The following is a 24,990-nucleotide window of genomic DNA, read 5'->3' as shown; positions in this document are numbered from 1 at the left end:
GCGGTCTTACCAGATACTTATATGCCCCCTCTTTTACATCCTTACTTCAACCCCTAAATACGCTCATAACCTTGTGGAGATCTGTAACCTTTCTTAACAGCCTCGTTAATATGATCATTCGTTATATGAACACCTATGTACTTACATTTCTCCACATGAGGAACCATCACCCCGTCGACACAATTATTAAGAGTGAGAGCATTTTCCTCTTGGCGAAACTCACAACTGGACTTTCATACCATTGTCTCTTGTTCATCTCACAACATTGTTTAAGTCCTCCTGCAATCGCTCATAATCCTGCAACTCATTAACTACTCTTTACAGTGTAACATCATCCGTAAATATCCTTATCTGCGATTCCACATATTTACTCACGTAATTTATATACATGATGGTGATGATGATGATACTTGTTGTTTAAAGGGGCGTACCATCTGAGGTCATCGGCCACTAATTGTACGACATGGACGACATGGTAAGATAATTAAAATTTTAAAATGTATCCACTGACTTCAGATTAAAATAAATAGTCATGAAAAATGATTATGAGATTAAAACAGTCAGCGGGTCTAATTCACAATGCCTTATTTTCTAACAGAATGATCTATCTATCTATCTATATATGTCATTGTATGTAGGTAAGACACCCCAAGTACCCTTAGGGGCGGGGGGGGGAGCGCAAGGGGTGGGCATATAAAATATTAAAAAATAGTGTCGAATCCATACTTTTTATGGTCGCTGAGATGAATAGTAACATTCCGGAATTTTTTAAAGTCCAAGTTCTGCCCCCTTTGGGGTTGGTGGGCGAAGGGGGTGATATATTAAAATAACCGAAAATGGTGTCGAATCCATCCTATTCGGGGTCGCTGTGATGAATATTGACACTCCGGATTTCTTTTGACAAACCGCGTGAGGGTAAGACGCACCCCACGCACCCAATGAGGAGGGGGCGAGGGGGTGACATGAAATATTCGAAAAAAAGTGCCGAATCCATAGTTTTCGGGGTCACTGAGATGAATAGTGACACTCCGAAATTTTTAAAGTCCAAGTTCTGCCCTCTTTGAGGTGGGGGGCGAGGGGGGAGTGATATATCAAAATAACCGAAAATGGTGTCGAATTCATACTTTTCGGGATCGCTATGATTAATAGTGACACTCCGGATGTTTTAAAGGCCAAGTTCAGCACCCTCTGAGATGGGGGCGAGGGGAGAGTGAGATATCCAAATGACCGAAAATAGTGTCTAATCCATACTTTTCGGGGTCGCTGAGATGAGTAGTGACACTCCGGAAATTTTTAATGTCCAATTTTAGCCCCTTCGGGGTGGAGGAACGATGGGGGAATGATATATAAAAATAATCGAAAATTGTGTCGAATCCATACATTTCGGGGTGGCTGAGATGAATAGTGAGACTTCGGATTTTTATAAGTCTATCTTCAGCCCCCTTTGGGGTAGGGACGAGGGAGGAGTGGTATATAAAAATAGTCGAAAATAGTGTCAAATCCAAAGTTTTCGGGGTCGCTGAGATGAATAGCGGCACTCCAGATTTTTAGTGTAATGAGACAAACCACGTGGGGTTAAGACATCCCAGGTACACTTTAGGGGCGGTGAGGCGATGGAGGTGAGATATAAAAGTCTTCGAAAGTAGTGTTGAATCCATACTTTCCGGGGTCGCTGATATGAACAGTGACATTCCAGAATTTTATAAACCAAGTTCAGCACCTTCGGGGGGAGGGGATGAGAGCTATACAAAAATAACCGAAAATAGTGCCGAATCCACAGTTTTCGTCGTCGCTCAGATTATTAGTGGCACTCCGGAAGTCCAAATTCAGGCCCCTTTATGGGGGGGGGGTGAGGGGATTTGAGATATAAATATTAATCGAAACAAGTATCGAATCCATAGTTTTCGGGGTCGCTGAGGTGAATTGTGGCACTCCGGATTTTCATGAGTCCATGTTCATCTCCCTATATGATGGGAATTAATGGCGAGTGAGATATAAACATGATCGAAAATAGTGTCGAATCCATGGGTTTTTGTGTCACTTGGAGGTGAATAGTGACACTCCAGATTTTTAGTCCAAGTTCATCCCCTTCTAGGTGGGGAAGAGGGGAGAGAGATATACAAATTAATCTAAAATAGTGTCGAATCGGTAGTTTTCGTGGGCTCTGAGATAATTCGCCTCACACCGAAGTCCAAGTTCAGTCCCCTTTGGGGTTTGGGGCGCGGGGGAAGTGTTAAGTAAAAATAAACGAAAATAGTTTCGAATCCATAATTTCGGGGTCCCTGAGATTAATAATGACACTCCAGACTTTTTATAAATCATATTTCATCCCCCTTTGGCATAGGGGAGAAGGGGTAAAACAGAAATGTTCAAAAATGACCAAAATAAATGACGTACCGTAGCCTATGTATGTTACAGCATAGCTTTCAACCAAAATTGATACAAGTATGACTTACTATCTGGAGAAAGTACTGTTTACGATAAGACACCTCTGGAACCTCAAGAGGAGGGGTGATTTATATACGTAACTAATAGCGAGCAATAATACTTTTCCGAACTACTGGTGCGATTTAAAGAACCTGGTACACTTATGAATTACCATCAGGAGATATATTGGGTGGGGTTATGACAAATTAGCACCCCTACGGGTTAGGTGTTGGAAAGGGTGAGATACAAAAAAAATCGAAAATAGGGTCACATAAAAATTGTTTTCGGTGTCGCTGAAATGAATAGTGACACTCCGGTTGTCGTTTAAGTCCAAGTTGATCCCCAATTGGCAGGCGGGTGAGAAGAAGTGAAGGAACGAAAATATCCACATGACCGAGTTTAATGATGTTTGTGTGTACGTTGCAATATAATTGTCAGCTGAACTTGCTACAAATATTAACTACTATCTAGAAAAAATACTGTGGGGGAAAGAAACCCCTAGAATCCTTAGACAAGGGGAAGAAATATAACAATATTAGTGTTGAATCCATACTTTTCGAGACTACGGGAGCGATTTCAAACAAACTTAGTCACTTATGACTTATTATCAGGAGACAAAGTGCGTGGAGGTATGACAGCGCTAAGCACACCCACGAGGGGGTGAGATGTAGAAATGATCGAAAATAGTGTCGAATCCATTCTTTTCGGAGTCGCTGAGATGAATAGTAACGCTCCGAATTTTTTATAAGTCCAAGTTTTTCCTCCTTTCGCATAGCGGTGAGAAGAAGTGAAAAACAAAATTTCCAAAATGACCGAGATAATGGATGTATATGTGTATTTTCCAGCATAATTCTCAACCACAATTGGACCGACTGTCTGGAAAATAAAAATACCTTTGGGGTAAGAGGACCCTAGCCTCTAAAGTAGAGCTGAAATGTTAACATTAAACGAAAATGACGGATATCTGTGTCTAATCCATAGTTTTGAGGATCGCTGAGATGAACTGTGACACTCTGGATGCCTAGCACCCCTAATGGCGAGGGTGAATTATAAAAAACATAGAAAGGCGGGTGAAATAAAAAAATAGATAACGACAAATATTCGTGTACAGTCCATAATTTTCGAGGTCGCTGAGGTGAATAATGACACTCTGGTTGTTGTTGTTGTTCAGCCCCTATCGGCATGGATATTAGAAGGGGTGGAAAGGAAAATGTTCAAAATAACCAAAAATACGTCTCATCCAGCATAGCCCTCATATAAAATTGGTATGGCTTACTATCTGAAAAAATACTGTTGGAGTAAAACACTCCTAGCACACCTAGGGGAAATGGTGAAATATAAAAATAAACTATTTTTTACCGGTATTAATGTCGAATACGTTCTTTACGAGGTCACAGACTTGATCTGTGACACTCTGGTTGGTTAAGTCATACTTTAACCGCAATCAGTATGGACGTTGAGAGGGGGTGAAAAGAATGTAAATATAACGGATATTATGGATGTACTGTATGTGGGTATGTTCCAGAATTGCTCTCAACGAAACTTGGTACACATATGACTTACCATCTTAGAAAAAATACTATGGAGATGAAAAATCACAGCCTAAGCTGGGGGTGGGGAATGAGAGGGTCTGACGTGCAAAAGTGATGGAAAATAACCGATATTAATGTCGAAATCCATTCTTTATGTGTCTCTTATACGAACTGTGACGCTCTTGACAAGAGCTGAGAAGGGCTTAAAAGTATATAGTATAAAATGACCGAGATTAGTGTTGAATACACTGCTTTTGGGGTCACTAGGCTGATTGTGACGGTCTCAATGACTGCCTAAATCGTGTACATCATTATGTACGGCGCGACTGGTAAATACATATAATTATTACTTTTTTTTTTTTTGGAAAGATTCAAATACTTCCCAGTCAATTCTAGCTTTCACAAAGAAAGGTTTTACTCGAAAATTAAATAATCTAAAACTTGAAATCAGATACATCTAAATAACTCTAAAACTACATAATAGGTCGTAAAATCAATATCTCAAAAATAAATCAATTAGCATCCACTTCACACTTAACTAACTAGTAATACAAATATTAAAGGTAAACATTCAAAAGCTACCCGGATAATGCCGGGTACTACAGCTAGTAGAAAATAAAGGTGACAATGGAATAAGGCATTGCCTGGAAGTATATATATAATTAAAGTTAGAAGTTAAAGTAACAATAAAATACGCAAACAGGAACTAAAATAGAGTCAGTTGGATAAAAGCGCAGATAACACAAATACATTAAGATAAAGGACATTACTACACACGATGAAACAAACCACTATCCCTCATAAATCGGATGACGAAGTCTGCTGACTGCTCGTCATCTCGCAGGATGGGGAAGATGGTACTTGGGAGTTTTAGTCTAGACGCAGATCGACGAGGTCCACGCACTCCGTAAGGATGTGTACCACTATAATAAGACGGTCGGTGAGAGTACATATCAGAGGGGCTTCTCCTTTCAGTACATAGGAGTGCGTGACTACACCGTGGCCGATCCGAAGACATAATACCACTGCTTCCCTCCGAGAGCCCGAAGGGAAGTCCTCCATACCTTCGCTGTGCCTTCAATAGCTCTCAGCTTATTTGGAAGTGGAGTGGCCTGCCACTCCACCTCCCAATGGGACATAACCAAATGTCACTGCTGAGAGCGAATACCGCTTGCTGGAACCTTGTAAGGCAACGGGGCCAGTGTAACTGTCTCCTTGGCAGTCTTATCTGCTAACTCGTTTCCCTCTACACCCATGTGACTTGGGAGCCACATAAACGTGATCCTGGTGCCGGCATAGGAAGACTCGGTCAGCTGGTCCTGGATCCGCTGCACCGGAGGGTGCCGACGAAAACAGGTATCAATAGACTGTAGTGAGCTGAAGGAGTCAGGACACAGCAGAAAGTGTCGGCGCTCATCGGACAGTGCGTACCGCAGAGCTTCACAGATAGCACAGAGCTCTGCTGTGTACACACTACAGGTTTCTGGGCGAGTAAAAAGAAACCCTTCATTGTCGACAACGAACGCACAGCCCACCTTCGTTTCTGCCCTCGAACCATCTGTGTATACGACGACTGAATTTGGATACTGGCCAACAACGGACAGGAAGAGAGGGCGATAAATCGAAGGGTCCGCGTTTTCCCTCGGGGCAGTGTGCAGCTCCAGGATTATTTTCGGTCGTCGTAGTATCCACGGAGGTACCCAACTTACCTGTTTGACAAGGCAGGCAACAAAAGGTACATCAAACTATCTATGACTGCTATCCAAGCGGATTCCAACTGGCCGCGTTGCTCGAGGATATACATCGTACAGCTGATGGTTTCCATTGTGGAATACGCAAGGATAGCTTGGGTGAAGTGGCATTTGCAGCATAGGACAGAAGCATTTCCTGGCGCCTTAGGTGTAAAGGCCGCACACCAGATTCAGCGAGCAGGCTAGCAATGGGGCTTATATGAAAAGCTCCCATAGCCAACCTAAACCCGCTGTGGTGCATGCTATTCAGTTTCGCAAGGACGCTTTTCCTTGCTGATTCATATGCCACATTGCCGTAGTCTAACCTGGATAAAATGTGTGCCCTATACAATCGTAGGAGCACCGTGCGGTCAGCCCCCCAATTAGTGCTGCTAACTTCTTGGTGCAGTGCAATTTTAACTGCCGCACATGTGGCTCCCACGATAATTTCCTATCGAAAAAGGGCCCAATAAATCGGTGTCAACTTCGGGAAGAGCTATTTTTCCTAAATAAAGCTCAGGATGGGTGTGAAGAGTGCGCTGCCGGCAATGTGTACAACAAAGATCTTTGCGGTTGAAAACCGAAAGCCATATTCTCAAGTCCACTGTTCCATTCTCCTAATGGCTTGCTGTAATTGTCGCTCTGCGGCTGCTGCCATATTATGCGAGCTATAATGCAAAGCTGTTGAAGCAGCAGCAGCGACAATACCATTTAAATGTCCAATAATACTGCCCTGCGGGAACCCACTCTTAATGACTAATAATAATGTTATTTGTTTTACGTCCCACTAACTACTATTTTTTAAGGTCTTCGGAGACGCCGAGGTGCCGGAATTTAATCCCGCAGGAGTTCTTTTACGTGCCAGTAAATCTACCGACACGGGGCTGTCGTATTTGAGCACCTTCAAATACCACCGGACTGAGCCAGGATCGAACCTGCCAAGTTGCGGTTAGAAGGCCGGCGCCTTAACCGACTGACTCTTAATGACTAATGGATCGGATAACGCTTCACCTACTCTAATTCCCTGAGTTCTATTTTCTAGAAATGTAGTCACCCATTCATCCACTATTCTGTCTAGACCAATAGCCCTCATTTGAATCAGTACTTTCTTCAAGATCTACACTATCAAAAGCCTTGCATAGCTCAAATACGTCAGGCTCGTGTTGATAGAATCACCAGCTCATAAAAAAACTCCCGCGGGCCTAAATTCTGGTAACTTGGCATCTCCGAGTCCCGTTGAAGTAGTTAGTGGAACGTAAAGCCAATAACAGTATTATCCCTAACGGTGTCCGCCTCTTGACTGATTGGACAGCGATGAGGCCTTCGGTTCTGTGGGTCCCAGGTTCTATTCCTGGCTGGGTTGGGAATTTTAATCACGTTGATTAATTCTTCTGGGTGGGGGATTGGGGTTTGTTCGAACAGTCCCCTCTTCATATTCAGACAAAATACTACATTACCTTGCCTTTGCTGGCGAGATGTAGTGTTTACAGTGCACTATGTCTTCTGGTGTGGGCTATATCAAATTTGCTACTTTCATTGACGTGTCTCAGTCTCATTCTTGGCTTTGACAATATGAAATTAACTAAGGGATGAGTGATGGTAGTAAAACCATTCCTTATGCAGCCAGTCCCTGTTATGAATGGTGTGAAAATGTTACTCATAGGGTCGGTTGGTGGATGAATTTCAGTGGGTTTGCAGACTGATATCTAATAGCAACGGCTGGCTCGGTGACGAAAGCAACGGGGAACTACCTCACTCCTCATTTCCCTAGTATGCCTCTTCAGTGATGCCTAGGCTGTTTATGACATCTGTTGGCCGAGCTACAGAGGATCATATCAGCCTTCGGGCTGACTACCCAACATACATACATACATACTACATTACCGACGAATAAAAAACTCACAATAATCATTTCATCCATCCATATAGGGTTGGCGTCAGGAAGGGCATCACTCCGTAAATCAAGGCCAAATTACATGTATGACACAGTTCACACTCACGATCCCACAGTATGAAAAATTGGCTAGAAAAAAAAATAAAAATCCCTAAGGATGTTAAATGGGGGTTAAGACCTGAAGAAATATCAGTCCTCCATAACCATTTATCGTACTAAGACAAAATTCCCAACTCTTATACAAAATGAACAGCACTTCTCCTATCTTACATTTACGTAATACAACAAAACCTGTCTTGTGCGAGAAAGGGAAGTATAATTAGGGAGACAGGCGCCTTCAAGGTCAGTAGCTTATATATGGATGAAGAACATGTCTTAAATTCACACTCGTTCGGCGATTGAATCGCTTCACCTATTTTCGTTAACCACTCCGGTTATCTTCGAGTTAAAAAATAAAAAAATAATAACATCGTTTAGGTTTAACATGTAACACTCTTCTTTCACAGTCGATTGTGTATCGATCTGTTGTAAAATGCTTGCCTTACATATTCATGGTGCTGAACCTCAAGTCCGTTCAAAGTGATGAAGGACACCCTTTTCGTTCTACTGCTCCTTGTGCTGCCTGTTGCTCCTTGTTATTTTAAAATGGTGTCTTGGTACGCATGTCAGTATTTAATGTTCTACCCTATGTCTAAAGAGCAGTCAATGTTTTGAGCCTTTAACATTTTATTATTAAATTACTAGAGGAACGCAATAAATTATTAAAAATATTGCATAGGTTATTTTAATATTATTTCATCAGAAAAATATAGAAAAAACTTAAACGTCCGTTTTAGAGCATTACTCTATTGATAGTTTAAGAGAGTAAAATTAAGTAAACACTTGCCTCATGTATTTTTAGAAAAGTACCATATACGATTATTACAAGCAGTATTGTGTCAGATGGCGATTATAATTTCAAGATATATTGCTAGATCAATATGTATTAATCACGTAAAATTCCTTGACCTCCTGCCTTTCAAGCCTCATTTTGTTTCACAATTTTTCTTGAATTGTACGAGGGCGAATCAAAAAGTAAGATACACTTTCAAGTTATGGCCATTTATGAAACCACCTACTCATACTCAACACGGCCATGACGACATACAATAGTCCATATGAGACTGCAAACATTTCTCGGAACGCTCAACCAACATTTTGATTCCCGATGCGTAGAAGTCACCGCCAGCGCTAAATAACCACCTGCAGACAGCTGCTTTCACCTTTACATCGTTTTGGAATCGTCGTCACGGAGATCCTTTTTCAGCTTACCAAACATATGATAATCGCGTGGCGCTACGTCTGGACTGTATGGAGGGCGTTGCCAAACGTACCACTTAAATCGCTGCAGCAGTTAAGACGTTTGGCGGACCATGCTGGGTGTCGTGTTATCGTGCAACAAAATCACACCGGCGCTCAATTTTCCCCTCGGTATTTCCTTAGGCAAGCGGTTCAACGCTTGACATTTCGCAGCCGAGTTGATTGTGTGCGCTTAGGCATAAATTCCGCGTGCACCACACCCTCCATGTCAACAAACACTCTCGCCGTTACCTTTCCTGCTGAAGGTTGGATCTTTCCCTTGGATCCATTTCATCGATGCTATCCTTGATTAGGTGGTTTCATCCCCTGTTGGGATTCGCTACAGAAACTCGTTGCCCTCCACAAAATACCACTTCAATAATGCCAGTAACGATTGGAAACTTTGTTCCTTGTAGGCATCGGTGAGCAGAAGTGGTGCCCATTCTCCACGCTCTAGATTACTTATAGCAGTACTCAGAACTCATTTGCCTCCTAGCTCGCAGGCATCAGAATATGTTTCGTCATCCTGCGTTTCTGGGTGAAGGGCGTGAAGCAACCTGCTCAGAAGTATACCTTCTCCACTGTATAGAAACGCAATTGTTGTGTTTAGGTTGTCTCGATAGGTTAGAAGTCTTGCCACAGTTATGGAAGTATAGGTTTTCGCCTGTATGCCTTCGCAAGTGTTAGTGTGATCGCCTTCGTAGTGGGACTTGCCGCCTGTATGGGTCCTGAAGTGTGGTGTTTAGACTGGCTTCTCGGCCAAAGGACTTGCCACAGATATTGCTGTTGTACTTCTCACCCGAACGAGACGGCATTTGTGCTTCGTCAGAGTGGATTTGAAGCTAAAGGATTTGCCACAGATATCGCATTGATGAGGCTTCTCACTTCTATGAATTTTCAAGTGTCGGATAAGATTGCCTTTTAGGTTAAAGGACTTGCCACAGATATTGCAAAAATATGGCTCCTCGTTCTTATGCGTCCATAAGTGGTTTGAGAGGCTACCTCTGTCACTAAACGAATTGCCACAGATATTACAACAGTATACCTTATTTTCACTATGCGTCCGCAGGTGGTTTGTCAATTGCTGCGAGCTGCAGAATATTTTCTGGCATACTGTGCACTGAAATCTCGTGTCATCTGTGTGCATCCGCATGTGAACATTCAACGTGCTCCTCCTTGTAAAGCATTTCTGGCAAATAATACAAACGTGGACCGCCTTCTCCATATGGACAACGACGTGTTCAGACAGGCTGATTCCGCTACTGAACAGCTTTCCGCAGTGACCGCAGATATACCGTCTGCCATCCTCATTGCTCACCTCTGGGCTCGATCTAGTGACAAATTAAAAAGATGTGACCAATAGCTCAAGAGTTAACTCCACAACAAGTCTCACTCAGAGGAATTACTACTGAACATTTCACTCACTGGTATCCCATGCAGAGAGCTCGTTACTAATGACCGTCACATTCCTGAGACTGAACATCATCTGAGATCAAATTCAGTATCGTCTTAAATTTCAAAAGCTCTCACTGGTTACGAGGATGTGTTCTAACATTTCTCTCGAGTCTAACGTCACGATATCATGCGCAATAATCTCCTGATGATTTCGGAATGTACGCAGTGATAGACAACCTCATTTAAGGGGACTCTGAATGCCCTATCCCACAATGTTAAAGTATCAATGCGTGATGTACCTATTTTTCAAAGACTATCCATGGCAGACGTACGCAATTTTTGTTGAAGCATGTATAATTGAATTTGTAACTCAGGTTTAGTAAATATATATTTGATACATGAAAATATATTATATCTTGCAGAACATAGCCTTCATTAAGGTCAATATTCATTAGAAACCAGGTATTTAGAGATCGTCAGTATACAAAGAACACTTGAACAAACAAACTGTGAAAGATTGAAGCTCGTACAAGTAGTAGAAGCTGAGAGAAGATACATTATGTAACAAAAGAGTAAATTTATGAAAAAACAGTGTCCTAAGTTAGAACGTCAAAATAACCCTCGCCCACAACTTGGGTCATCTTCTTCCACCTCAGATTGGTCCAGAAGTTTTCTTTTGGCAGCTCTTTGCGTTTTTCTGGCTTCCTTGGATAATTCCTTGAACTTTCGGTTAGCATTTTGGAGTCCTTCCTTGTCGCATCGTAGCATGGTATCAGCAGTTCGACTCCCGACAACCAGTGCAAGGTTTTTTAAAACCTTACATCTTGTTACATTCCGTCACTGAATGTTGCTAATGCATCAAATACTCCGAAATGTACGGTATAAATACCCACAAACACAGTGTTGGGAGTCCTACTCCAGATGACATTGTTTACACTCTCATTTGGATTTTGTGTCCGGCCATACTGACATACGGACACACCGGGCTATGCCAAGTCCCTAAACACCGGCTTTATTATGTCCATCACAGCAAGAGGCAGACTGTTTGGATGGTAATACTTTACCCAGTAATCAAGCTACTATTATATTTGCACCAGCCTTCAGGACCTACCGGATACAATCCATGGTTGGGCTCCTCATTTGAGGAGAGTGTGTGAAAATAGAGCCCACACTGCTCTTTTCATAGCTTCAAGAAACTTTCCAAGTTTTGCCTGGTTCCTAGATCATAGAAGTTTTGAAGGTGGTTTACAGCTGAGTCAGACTATTTTTCCCACTGGTTGGCTTACCATCTGATAACTTTCGTCCCCTCATAATTGCCATCAGCCGCCTCAGTCGTGATCCCATCTTTTTCTGCACACGGCCCAGGCATTCCAGCTTATTTACATTTACGGTATCTACATTCGGTTTGAGAGAATTTACACCATTATATGGCTTGCTTATGCCATCTCCTAAATAATTTATACATCGAACAATTGGCATTGGACGGACTGCTTCGAACTTTTTCTCACTCGTTCTGTCTCCACCGCCCAACTTGAGACCTCATAGTAGGCAGCAGAATCTTTATGGGCATCTTTTATTCTCAGTGGACATCCACAATACTTGGATATTATTTACACATCTATTATTTTGCCAGGGTCAATACTGGTGGCAGTTAATACTACATTATGAGAGGTATGTCTTTCTTGACAAGTACCATCGAAGGCTACACTGAGGTCACGAGATTTATCACAGTCATTTGCCACTACTGATTCTTCAACAGCATCTTTCATAGATTGTAATGCAACATCTTCTACAGCTGAACCTATTACAGAGCTATAGTCTTGAAATTTTTCAGGTGGAGAGGGTATATTTAAAACTCCACCTAGCATATCTGCAGCTGATTTTCCTTTCCCAATGAAGCGAAGGCCACATATTAGTCTAATATTCACACTGTACAAGTTTCTTTGTCCAGCTCTCATATTCACATTTACACCTGGTGAATTATAAAATTTCTCCGAATGTTTGCTATACTTACAAACCATTTGCAGCTCCGCTATACAAATTTTTCTAGGCTACAGCTATTGCAATGTTTACACCACACATGTTCACTTTGTATAGCAGAAAGAATTGATCAATCAATTATTGAATTAGTTTCATTAGCCTTATTAGGCACTTTTAGCACTAGAGGTATCTGTATCATTAGCACTGGGCACGTTAATGAGGTTAGAAAACTCTGGCTCCTCAACTTGTGACTGTAACACAGATATTGCCGCACCTTCACTTACATTACTAGGCATATTAACTTTCTTCTGCCAACACACGTGCTTCTGAAGAACTCATTTCTCACCTCTATGCACACTGAACTTGTGGAATAATGTTACAACAATTTACAGACCACACAATTAGCAACAATGATGCCAATTTGGCGGGATTTAAGTCAAGTTTCTACCAGATTGGCCAACCACTGAGGATAAAATATTCCCGAGTGTAAAACTTCTTAAACAAGTGGAAATACACATACCTCACATTGAAACCATAGAGGTAACTCCGCCGGCCATGATTGCTATGAGGTAACATTTCATGTGTTATTTTAAAGGTTAAAAACAAACAGTTTCGAGTATCATAAAAAGTATTTATATGCCATTTTAACGCAGAGATTGCAAATATTCTGAAAAATAAAGTTGATTTTTGTCCCGATATCTCCATTACGGGTCACATTAAAGAATGTACGAGGAGGTAGTGCTACAATCGAGAGGAGAAGCAAGGTCTTATGTCCGGCAAACATATATCTATTGAAATCTACAAGTCTACTCTCCTACATGAACGACGGCACATGGTTTGGAGTTTTGACCTTGTTCCACCACACTATGGCTTGTGTCAGGTGTGTAATCAATTTTCGTAAAAGCCCTTGTTTTCGTTTGAGAGAATCCCAGCATTGTAGGTTCTAATAAAGTTAAGAAAATTGTTTGCCGACAGTCAGCAAGATCTGATCAACCGTGGCGAACAGTTTATAAATATTATTTACTGTGGCACAAATATACTATAGAAATACGAGTCAAGGAGTAGCAATAACGCTCTCAGCTGGACCAGGAGACAAGTGACGCGATGACTACGCACGAAGTATAAAAGGATATAATGTGCGGCGGAAGTGAGAATAATCTTTTTCTGTTGTGTTTGAATTACGTGCAGTGTCAGGGCAAGGAAATTTATGTACTCGTGAATGAACGAAGATAGGGAATTGCTGTATGTTATTTTCATTAAAATTACTAGTATTCGCGTGAATCTGTGTGTGTACAGGTCGCTTTACGTCGCACCGACGCAGACAGCTCTTATGGCGACGATGCGAGAGGAAAGGCCTAGGAGTGGGAAGGAATCAGCTGTGGCCTAAAGTAATGTACAGCCCTACCATTTGCCTGATATGAAAATGAGAAACCGTGGAAAACTGTATTCAGGGAAGCCCGTAGCGGGGCTCGAACCCACTAACTCCCAAGTGGAAGCTCACAGCTGCGCATCCTTAACCGCACGGCCAACTCGCCCGGTGAACAGTTATCTTGTTACATCGTAATGACATTTACAAGACATACCTCCGCAAAGGAAATTGATGTACGTTACCGGTACCCACGTATGTAACAACTGGCGTCAGAAGTGGAATGGTCTTTGGACAATTCGTGACAGTTAAAGTATAGTAGTATATAAGGGGGACATTACAAGGAACGATGCCTATGATGAAAGTGAGTTTGAACGATTTAAAAGTAGCCGATCCGAAGTGTAATCTGGAAGAACGTGATGAGGATATTTCCGGAGCCAAGGTCGTGTTAAGGTCACGACTTCGAGCAGCAACAGAGCAGAATGTAAGGATAGACATAAAGACTGTTTGAAATAGCGGGTGATGCTAACAGATTTTGCACATATGTTATTAGTTCGTAGAATGTTCTAAAAATACCAGCCAAAATCTTTAGTTTATAGGAGAAAAATCTAGCGGAATGTTCTCAGAAACAAGCTGAAGATTACTGTTAGAAACTAAGGTCACTGAAATTGCATTTTAATTCGAATCCGCTACACAGACCTCGAATCTACAGGCGCAGCTTCGACGGCTGGATGAAGAGGAGCCCCTAGACGAAAGGGAATAGGGAGGATTGTTTTGAAAACCCGGTGCAATGAGGATGGACAACCTCACAGGCGGGATATTCCCTGTTGGGGTTGTGGTGGGCTTGGACATATCAGAAGCTGTAGCCATAAAGACTCAAAGTTCAAGGAAAAATAAAAAAGGCCGGTGCTAAGGGACGAGCTGCTGCCCGGGATAGGTATTACATGTCATTTCACTCGTGTGTCAGACAGTATCCTTGTCAACGGATCACTAAGTCGTTTGGCTCGTACTTTGCTTCTGGGCACCGGCGCCCCACCAGCGTCGTCAAGGACACCATAAAAGGAGACCTGAAACCTACGACAGTTGTACTGAACACCGCAACCGAAGACCCAGTGAGCACGTACGGCGAGAATAATTCGACATCGGCCTGAGGAGAAAGTTAATGGAACATCGAGTAATAGTGGCTGACGTCACAGAAGACGTTACTCTTGGGATGGATGTAATGACTAAATTTGAGCTCATTTTGGATCTGAAACGGGGATGCTTGAAATTCGGAAACGAAGAAATCATTCATCGCGGATGAAACAGTCCAACTATTCAAACCGTTTTAAGTACAGACGAGGTACTTCATCCCAAAAGCAATAATGTGATCGTGGCTCAAATGGATAACACAGACCGATAAGTGACGGGAATTATCGAGTCCGTTGCCGAAGAGGAATTCTGCCCAGGAGTAATGAAGGGAAGAACTGTTGTAAATGCTAAGGGGCTACTCCAATCAGAATAATGAACCTAAATGATTTCCCAGTGTCATTGAAGAGAGGCACTCAGGTGGCCTGTTGCAATCCGGTATAATCCATTGTTCGTGGGGAGACCACGAAAGATATCCATCATGTCCAGCACCTTTCAAAAATTAACTGAGACCTCGGACATACTAAGCTAACGCAGGATCAAAAGGCCAAAGTTAAAGAAATGTTGTTCAAATGTCAAGATGTCTTCGCAATCGAGAACTGTCCATGCGGCAGGACGAGTGTCATGAGATATAAAATAAACACCGGAAATATACAACTTATCAGACAGCGCCCACGACTCTCGCCACTATCAAGAAGAGAGAAGGCTGAGGGATTTGTTTGCGACATTTATATCAGGGAGTCATTGAACCGTCTAGTAGTCCCTGGATGTCACCCGTGGTTTTAGTGAAGAAAAAAGACTGGTCGACCACATATTGTGTAGACTAGCGAGAGTTAAAGAGCAAAACAGTGAAAGACATCCATTACCCAGTGTAGATGACACTCTAGACACATTGTCTGGATCTCAAGTGTTCTCCACACTAGATTAGGAGAGTGGATTTTGGCGAGTAGAAATGGAGGCCGAAGACAGCGTTTTCAATTGGTACGGAACTTTGGCACTTCACGGTTATGCCTTTTGGACCTTGCAATGAACCAGCTACGTTTGAAAGACTGAAGGAAGCAGTACTCTGAAGTCTGTCGAAGGAAACCTGCCTCGTTTATTGGACGACGTGATAGAAATAGGTAAGACTTTCGATGAACACCTATCGAATCTGGAGGATGTCTTTAAGCGACTGCAGGGAGCCAACCTGAAGCTGAATCTAAAGAAATGCCAGCTCTACCAGAAAAAGGTCAGTTATTTGGGAGATGTCGTTTCCAAAGACGGTGTAGCCGTAGAACCAGAGAAAATATGTGCAGTAAAAGAATGGTCTGCCCCCGGAGATGTATATGAACTTCGGAGTTTCTTAGTACTATGCACCTACTACCGATATTTCGTGCCCGGATTTGCCAACATAACTGAATGGATGAACAGGGCGATTGGAAAACACCTTTCTAAAGTTGTAGCCGACAGCCAACGTGACTGGGATGAACACTTGCCATTATTTGTCTGCTGTTGTTGTTGTTGAATGTCACGGTGTATGCCAGGGCAACGAAAGTTATGCAATCGTGGATGAAAGAAGAGTTGGAAATTGGTTTACGTTATTTTGATTAAAATTATTAGGATTGGCGTGAATGTCTTCGTTCCGTGAAACAACAGGACAGACACCGGTCTGTGCTACCTGCGGCAAGGAGCTGTGTTTTCACTGCTATTTGAAGTTCGGCAGTAGACTCGGCGAGCACCAGATGGCTGATTATGACTATGTGATGTGTTGGAGAGAAAGAATAGATCAGATTCACGCCCTCAATCAAAGAAACACAGAAGCTGCTAGTGGACGAATTAAACATGCTTAGGACACGCGGGCTGAAGAAGCCAAGGATTTGGTGTCGCTCTTCAATCCAGAGGCGGCGAGGTCTACCACCTAAACTCCAACGTTCATGGGATGGACCGTACGAGGTGTTAAAGACTATATATATTAAACTTTCCCGAGGAATGCCAATAGTGGTGCATTTCAAACGGTTAGCAGCATGCGAAGGAGCAAATTCCTTGACTAACAGGTAATCCAAGACTGGTACGGAACTGATCCGGGACAGAACAGTCTTTAAAAGGGGGCAGTGATACGAGTCAAAGATTAGTAATAACTCCCTCAGCTGGACTAGGAGACAAGTGACGATCGCTAAGCGAAAGACCACGAAGAGACAGAATGTACGACGGAAGAGAGAATAACCTTTTGTCTGTTGTTGTTGAATGTCATGATGTATGCCGGGGCAAGGAAATTTATGTAGTCGTGGATGAAAAAAGACTTGGAAATTGTTTTACGTGATTTTGATTAAAATTATTAGGATTGGCGTGAATGTGTGTGTGTAAAGTTTACTTGGTTAGTTGGTAATGAGGTTTACAAGATATGGTGCCATACAGATTTCTACGGAAAGGAAACTGACGTACATTACTGCTACTCATGAATGTAATAATACGTATTGTACTTGTACATTGTTACACAAGTGTAGCATTCTATTATGTCATAATTTGGTCATATGTAATTACATAGCTTTCATGTGCAATCACACATCAGCCCTAAATACAGGCCAGTAGGATTATACAAACAAGTTCCCAATTACTTCCATGTATTGTATCAGTCTATGAATTAATTGCTTTCTTTAACAGAGGCCATGTGCACCATGGAAACCACTAATCATGATGAAATCTTGGAGATGCTGAAAGATAACAAGCAGATGACGGCTGCTTCCCTAAACGTTGATGCTTTCATTTCATCTCCAGATCACTTGCAGGCACTTGCACACACATTCACATATTCTTAGGAACTCTATAACTACAATTACAATTAACACTGCTTTTATTGCTTACCCCATTTAAAATTTAATCTTTTCAAGTTAGCATTCAGGGTAATAATCTAGGAATGTTAATGTTGGTGCCTACTGGAAGATGTCTAACTTGTATACAAACATTTTTCATGCCACATCAGATGACCGAACTGACCAATAACTAGAAAAGTCCTGAGGAAAGTTGCAATTGCTACAATCAATTCTTGGAGCTGGCAGCTGACGAGGGGTCTGACTCAGCACTGATCATACTATTGGAATAAGTTTATCAACAACAAATGCCTACAAATATATACAACTATGAAACAATGAACTGAGCAAGGTTACATGTGCTTCACAGTCCCTCAATCCACAGCACTGCCACTAGAGTTGCCATCACCAAGTCTTCTTCACTACCATGATAGGCCCAAGTCTTGCAGTCGAAGACAATGTGGTGAATGGTTTGTTATAGTGCTCCATATGAACAGTCTGGAAGGGGACAGCTTGTTCCATTTGTGTACTGCATATCTTCACCTGCCATGGTCTATTCTGATTCTGTAGTCCAGGTCTTGCAAGGTAGCTGAAATCCACTTGCAAGTTTAGTACCTGGCAAGATGTTAATGCCGGTGCACTTCTCTTGCTACTTTCCATCAACATTTCATTCTTAAAGAGATTTAAAATACATGGCAACCATATCACCAGCATCACACAGTGTTGGATGATGTGACTGTAGCCTCTGAAAATGTAACAATGGCAGGTTCCTATGTGGGAGACCAGGAGACCTTTTGGAATTCACTGATAAGGACAGCAGATCTGCACAAATCAGGTGGTATTACATCCATCAACAGTGAACTGGAGTGAGCGGATAGCTCACGTCAGTGATCACTGGGTGTCAACAAGCCTTATACACTGACTGAGCAAATGTCATGGGATAGCGGAGCACTGATGTGCAGGTGTATTGTCTGCGTACCACACACCCCCTGTGCCAGCGGCAGTTGTTTAGGAGACCTTGTGAGCATTGGCTGTGCATGTGACAGGTGTAACATGGAATGTCGTCGTGAGCTGACACCGTTCGAATGAGGTATGGTGTTACAAGTCATTACTTTCATTTTTGGTCTGTATTGAAAATAGCGATCTCACTTAATTTACAAAAGGTATATATTTATTATTCAACCTATTCAATACGTACAGTGCCACGTTATGTGGTTAATTAGACATAAAAGATCTGAATATTGTGGACATGTTTTGCCCTTCTTATTGGGCATCATCAGCATATTAACTAATCTTAAAACAAACATTTAAAAAAAACAATAACAATTATAGTTTATGAGAATTGAGCTAAGATTTGTTATGATATTAAAATTACGACACAATAGTTAAGAAATATGATATTGAGAAGTACAAGTACATGTTAAAATTATTGTAGACTAATTTAAAATCTTGTCTATAAAGTATTTGTATTGATATAAAGTTCTAAAACGGCATATGTTTGGAACTGAAATGGATCCTCTTCTTTGTGAAAGTCAGCATATATTTGCTGCGGTGGCTGCTAACTTAGGTCAAGGGGTGAATTTTGTTTATATTATATGTTCCAACATTAAAAGATAGGTAAAGAAAAGGCAAATGTTGCGATGTATCTTCAGTAAGTTGATTGGTTTAAGATACTCTTGATATAACCGTTGTGAAAGTGTACTGGTTGGAGCTGCTATGAGGAGAGATTATACCAGTATTTGAAGGTTATACCTGATTTTCACATAACAGTGTAGTCTTCTAGAAGTTGTAGGAACATAGATGGATAGAGTGTCATTAAACTGCAAAAGAACAAAAAGATGTATTTGACGGGTGTGTTTAAAACGTATGTAAATGTCCAGTATTGTGTGTTATGTAAAGTGGGTACTTACCCAAACGCCGCATGTATGTCTATCTTGTTGTGTTAGCAGCGTTGGTCTGTCTGGAGTTCCTACTTCACGGGTTGTAAGGATGCGATGGAGGAAGGGGGCATGCTGAGGGGGAGTGGAATTGGGTAGAGCATTGCGCGTCGGTGTCAATGTGGGAGGGAGACTGTTTGGAGGGGCAAGTGCAGGCTTAGTATTCGGGGGGATAAGTGGAGTTCTTGATATGACGAATTTAAATGTTCTTGGGATCTTGTTTTGCTTTGGATTGACTGTTTTTAATAACTTAGGTGTTAACATATATAAGGGACTCTTAACTTCCGTATCATCATTAAGGTTGTGATCTTTATTAAATGTTTTGTCCAAAAATTTATATATTCTCTAATTCATTTAGAAGTTTACCCTTATTAGTATTCCTGATTACTGAGAGATCCTTTTCTATAGAAGTAAAATGGTGACCTGTTTCCTTCATGTGCATGCTCATTGCGGAATATTTATTGTGTTTGTCTGCATTGAAGTGTTCCATGTATCTTATAAAGAAGCTTCGTCCAGTCTGTCCAACATATTAAAATCCACACTGGGAACATATTAACCTGTACACTCCTGAGCCTGAATATTTACTGTTATTATTATTATTACTTTTATTATAATTGAAAAATATGTTTTGTGTTGTATTGGTTGTTCTGAAGGCTATGTTCAGGTTATATTTGTTGAAAGTGTTAGCAATTTGGTGGATACCTGGGTTACTATATGTAAAAGTGACATATTTAGTTCTTTTAGGTTTGTCTGGTATAAGGTTTGTGGATAACTTGTTTTTAATCTTATGAAGTAGGAGGTTAACCATTTTGATCTTGTAACCATTGATTTTGGCAAGATTCCTTATGTAATTTAATTCTGTTTTTAAGTTTGTAGGGGATAATGGGATTCTTAAAGATCTATATATCAGATTATAAAAAGATGCCAGTTCTTGAGAACTGGGGTGTACTGAGGAATTATTTATGGTTACGGACGAGTGTGTAGGCTTTCTATGAATCTGTAACTCAAAGGAGTTAACTTGGTGCTTGAGGTGGGTTCCTTTCTATTCTTATTTCTAAGCACTTTTCTTTGTCCCTGATTGCGTCGTGCTAACACGTAGCTCAAATTTTGCTTTCAGGTCTGTCTTGGTTTGAGATCTTTCTAGATCCACAAAAATCGACCTGAAAATAGCGTATTTTCCAGAAACCTCGTCCATCAATTTACAGCCTCAAGTTTACCACAGTGTTGGATAAAATTTTAAATTATAGGACCAATAATAATGTACATCTTTAAGTTAAGGTGATTCAGTTATCCATACAAGACATATGTCATTAAATCTTTTATGCTAATAACGAAAAAATATGAACACTACATATGATTCATTAATCACATTCTGTGAGGAACTGTTTTCTATCAAAATTGGTCATTGAAAATGGTCTTCTACCCATTTGTATCGTACAATAATATTCTAGAATGAAACCAGCTGTTAGTTTATTATTTTAAAGAGTGCCTAAGACAGAAAGCTTTTTAAAAAATGTTTTTATGCCTCTTCATGGCTAACTGTAACTCCTTAACAGCTGAATTTATCTGATGTTTGGTGTCATAGTAACATTTTTATAATAGTTACAAACAATTTGACAACACAAGGAGCTGTAGGCCTATATTTAAAAGATTGCATAAGTTTTATGACTTATCTTGAACCTGGTAATAATTGATTTAGTCTCTGTATTTAAATTACATAAGCTTTAAGGTATACAAACATTTTTAAATAACACAAAACTTAGTTTAGAAGGTCCTGTGTATGTACATACAATTAATATAAGTATTTTAATGTAGCTATCAAAAATGTCATGCAACAATCTCCTAGGCTGATGATGGCAAATTAAGTTGTAAAAACCGGTACCAGAAATGACATTAAATAAAAATGTGATTTTTTAATAATTTCACTATTTTGTAGTATTGAACAGGTGGAAAACCCTAACCTTATCTTTGATTGTATACTCCAGAAGTAATTCAGATTTGGTCTGATTTGGCTCCTCTGTGCATAACACATTGTGTTCTACCCACCAAAAATGCCTTTAGCCATGCCAGCAATTTAACCTGTATGCCATAGTTGTCAAGTTTTAACACAAATCCTTGATGTGACACCTGGTCAATAGCTTTGCTCCAATCCAGAGCCACAGTCTATTTGTGAGACACCTGTCTGTTGCAAAGAGAAATGCCAGTCATTGATGACTTTTGTTAAATGTTGTGCAGGATTTTGCATGAATGAAGCTGTGTTGATTTGAGTTTGTCTATGTTTTCCTTGTCTCCATGTTTGAAAACTGGGACTATGTTGGATTCTTTCCATTCCACAGGCATAGTCCTGGTATTCATGGAATGGTTGAAAGCGTTGTAAGGAGAGGGCACTGAGGCGCAGCACAGTTTTTCAGAATTCTTGCTGGCACTCGATCTGGCCCCCTTGTGACATGTCATCTTGTTTTCAGAAGGCTATCTTTGACTTCACTTGTTGAGAAATACTGATTGGTTTCAGGGAAGAGAGGGGTAGTTGTCCTTAAATAGGGTGTGTTTTCTTCCTCAGTAGGGGCTGAGAAGTTGTTATTGAATTTCCTGTTGAAGGTGCCTGCAATTTCTTGTGGTGTACAGACTGCCGTATTGTTATGTTTAAATACGGATGGAGTTCTGTTTCAACCTTTACTTCTGAGTAAAGATCACAGTTCCTTGGAGTTGGTGTTGAGACCATGAACATAAGAATTGTAGGAATCTCTGATAGAGTGTTTAGCCTTGTGTGGAGCCAGTCTGTACTTCTCCCACTCACAGTGGGTTTGGTTCCTTTACCATTTTTGTCCTTCGAATAACTCGTGCTGTCTCCTTGGTGATCCATGGGGATTTATGTTCGCTGGTTTACTATTGGTATGGTTTCTTCTATGCGTTAGAAGAAAATCATCCTGTAGTCTTGTCACATCACCTTTATGTATATTATGCTGGTGATTTTTGAGGTGAGAACTGGGAAACAGTTTGATAGTAAAGTGCACAGATCGTTCCAGTTAGTTCAGGAAAATTTAAAAGCTATTCTAGTGGTGATTGACTGATTAGTGACGGTTCCATATGGGACAGTGTTGTAGGAATTGCCTGAATTCACAGAATCCAGGAATAATATTAATGGATTGGACACATTGTTTTATGTTCCTTAGGAAAAGGTCAAGTGTTGAGTATGTTGTTTGCATAATAGGAATGGCTTGGAATATTAACTGAGGAAGGAATAAATCATAGAAATTTGAAAGGACTCTATTGCCGAGGATGTAATTTGGAACAGCGGCAGAATTTCTGGACAACACAATTTCTAGGTTGAAATCAGTGTCAATAAAGAGGACATCGTAACTTTGTTGTACATTTTGTACAGGCTTGAGAAAGTGGATTAGTCATTGTTCATCTCCGGGGATGACTTTGGGGCATGATGAATGGATCCAATAAGGAATTTATGTTTGTTGCATGTCATTTCTACCCACAGTGCTTCGGCTGTCATCTCCATGAATAGTTACCATAGGTGACATTATGGCTTTGCTGCAATTAGAACTCCCTCTGCAGGGACATTGGAGCGGGCCTTATGGTACAATATTAGAACGTCAGGAAAAACTTCTGAGTCATTAATTTTGTTGGACAACCACATATCACTGACATATATGATGGTCGGGTCAAGGATTTCAAGTGATGCATGGATATTTTGTAACCGTCCAGGTCGCACAATAGTTGCAATACTGTTAACTGTAAAGAATGAGCCTGATAACGGTGGCATTTCACACTGCTAGTACAACCATGTCTGGGAACCGTTTTTTATTTTTCTGACGTCGGACATTGAAAGCTTTGCACAGGATCTATGGTCATTTAGCGAGCACTATTACAGTGCACAAATAATTGGTTCCTCCTACCACTTTTCCTTAAATTGTGCACTATTGAGAACCCGGGATCATTTCGATGTCCCCACTTAGGGCAGGTACCAAGCACAATAGTGGCTGATCAGCAATGGTGAGTCTGACAACACCGCTCACATTCCTCCACTGTGGCCGACCTGTCGCTGCCAGCCCCAGACTTTCAGCACTCCACCACAACAAATAGTTAAGAATATATTTTTCACTCACCACTAGTTTTTCAAAAAAGAAGGGTTACCTGAAGTGATTATAGCAGTTTTGGAATATTTCACTGCAATCTTTGCCACCATAAATATAATAATACTCTGCATAATACCTATAACTTCTGCACATGCTGCCATCTTTCTTGGCAATGGTACAGCACCCAGAATTTCCATGCACAGTTTTCAGTTAAGCATACAAAATAATTGTACTCACCAAGAATGACATCAGAACAAAGTTTTTGTGTGGTAAATGCCAAAACATTTGGGTATATATAGAGGCCCTTCACACTTTTTGGGGTCTCAATATATTTGTCATTGCTCCAATATAACTGGATATGAAGTTTACGAAGCCAGCCCCGTGGTGTAGGGGGAGCATGCTTGCCTCTAACCTGGAGGCCTTGGGTGCGATTCCCAGACATGTCAGAGACTAATACCTAGATCTGAGGGCTGGATTTTTGTCCACTCAGCCTACGTAATTAGAACTGAGGAGTTATCTGAGGCTGAGATAGCGGCCCTGGTTAAGAAAGCCAAGAATAATGGCCGAGGGGATTCATGATGCTGACCAGATGACACCTCGTAATTTGCAGGTCTTTTGGCGAGCAACGGCCGCTTTGTAGGGCAAGGCCCTTCAGGCCTGTAGTGCCATGGGGTTAGATTTCAAAGTTTACAAACCTGTGATATCAGAATGAAGAGAGCAAAGCAAGCCTTAATGTCATCCTCATTAGTGTCAAACCACTTGACATCATGTATTCTTTTCGTTTCTTATCTGAGTTCAATAATTGTTCCGTAGCGTAAATATTTGTTCCGTGCAATATGGGGAAAATAAGGGGTCCATAAACTCCAGAACCACAGGCGTTTCCAATACACAATTATCTAAATACTTGTGTCTCAGTTCTCCTGACACCCCTAGAGAGGCTGTAAAGTGATGAATAATTGCCTGTTTATTGCTATTACTAACCCACAAACCAGTCACTATGTTTTGCCTTCGCACATGGAATTATCAATACGATTTCACTGCAACTTCTTCCAAATGAACTGTCACTTTCGCTTAAACTCTTCTTCATTATCACCATAATCACCATCAATGTCCTCCAAATTGCTGTCCAAATTACTTTCAATAACTCAGCAATGGCACTGCTGGAACTGTGGCTAGGAGACTGACTGACACCTAATGAAATGTTTGTGCTTACAGAGGCTACAATTGGGCAATGTATTACGGTACAAGTTCTCAGAAGAAGAACTGTAAACAAGCCACATTCCTGTTCTATTCATAGAAGTTTGCAAAAGGGAAACCCTTGTACAGGTGATCAAAATATAAGCTAGTACATAGGGTGCGGCGCGCAAATGTCTCGTCATTTGAGTTGTA

At 41.1% G+C, this 24,990-nt stretch overlaps 1 protein-coding gene across 1 annotated transcript in view; it reads right to left on the bottom strand.

Moving 5' to 3' along the window:
* Positions 1-24,990, bottom strand: part of LOC136875079 (uncharacterized) — a 191,798-nt gene that overhangs the window by 60,907 nt on the left and 105,901 nt on the right. The window lies entirely within an intron of this gene.

Source organism: Anabrus simplex, chromosome 5, assembly GCF_040414725.1.
Source record: "Anabrus simplex isolate iqAnaSimp1 chromosome 5, ASM4041472v1, whole genome shotgun sequence".
Classification (NCBI taxonomy): domain Eukaryota; kingdom Metazoa; phylum Arthropoda; class Insecta; order Orthoptera; family Tettigoniidae; genus Anabrus; species Anabrus simplex.
The sequence above is the reverse complement of the archived record's forward strand: the minus strand, read 5'-3'. Positions and strand labels throughout refer to the sequence as shown.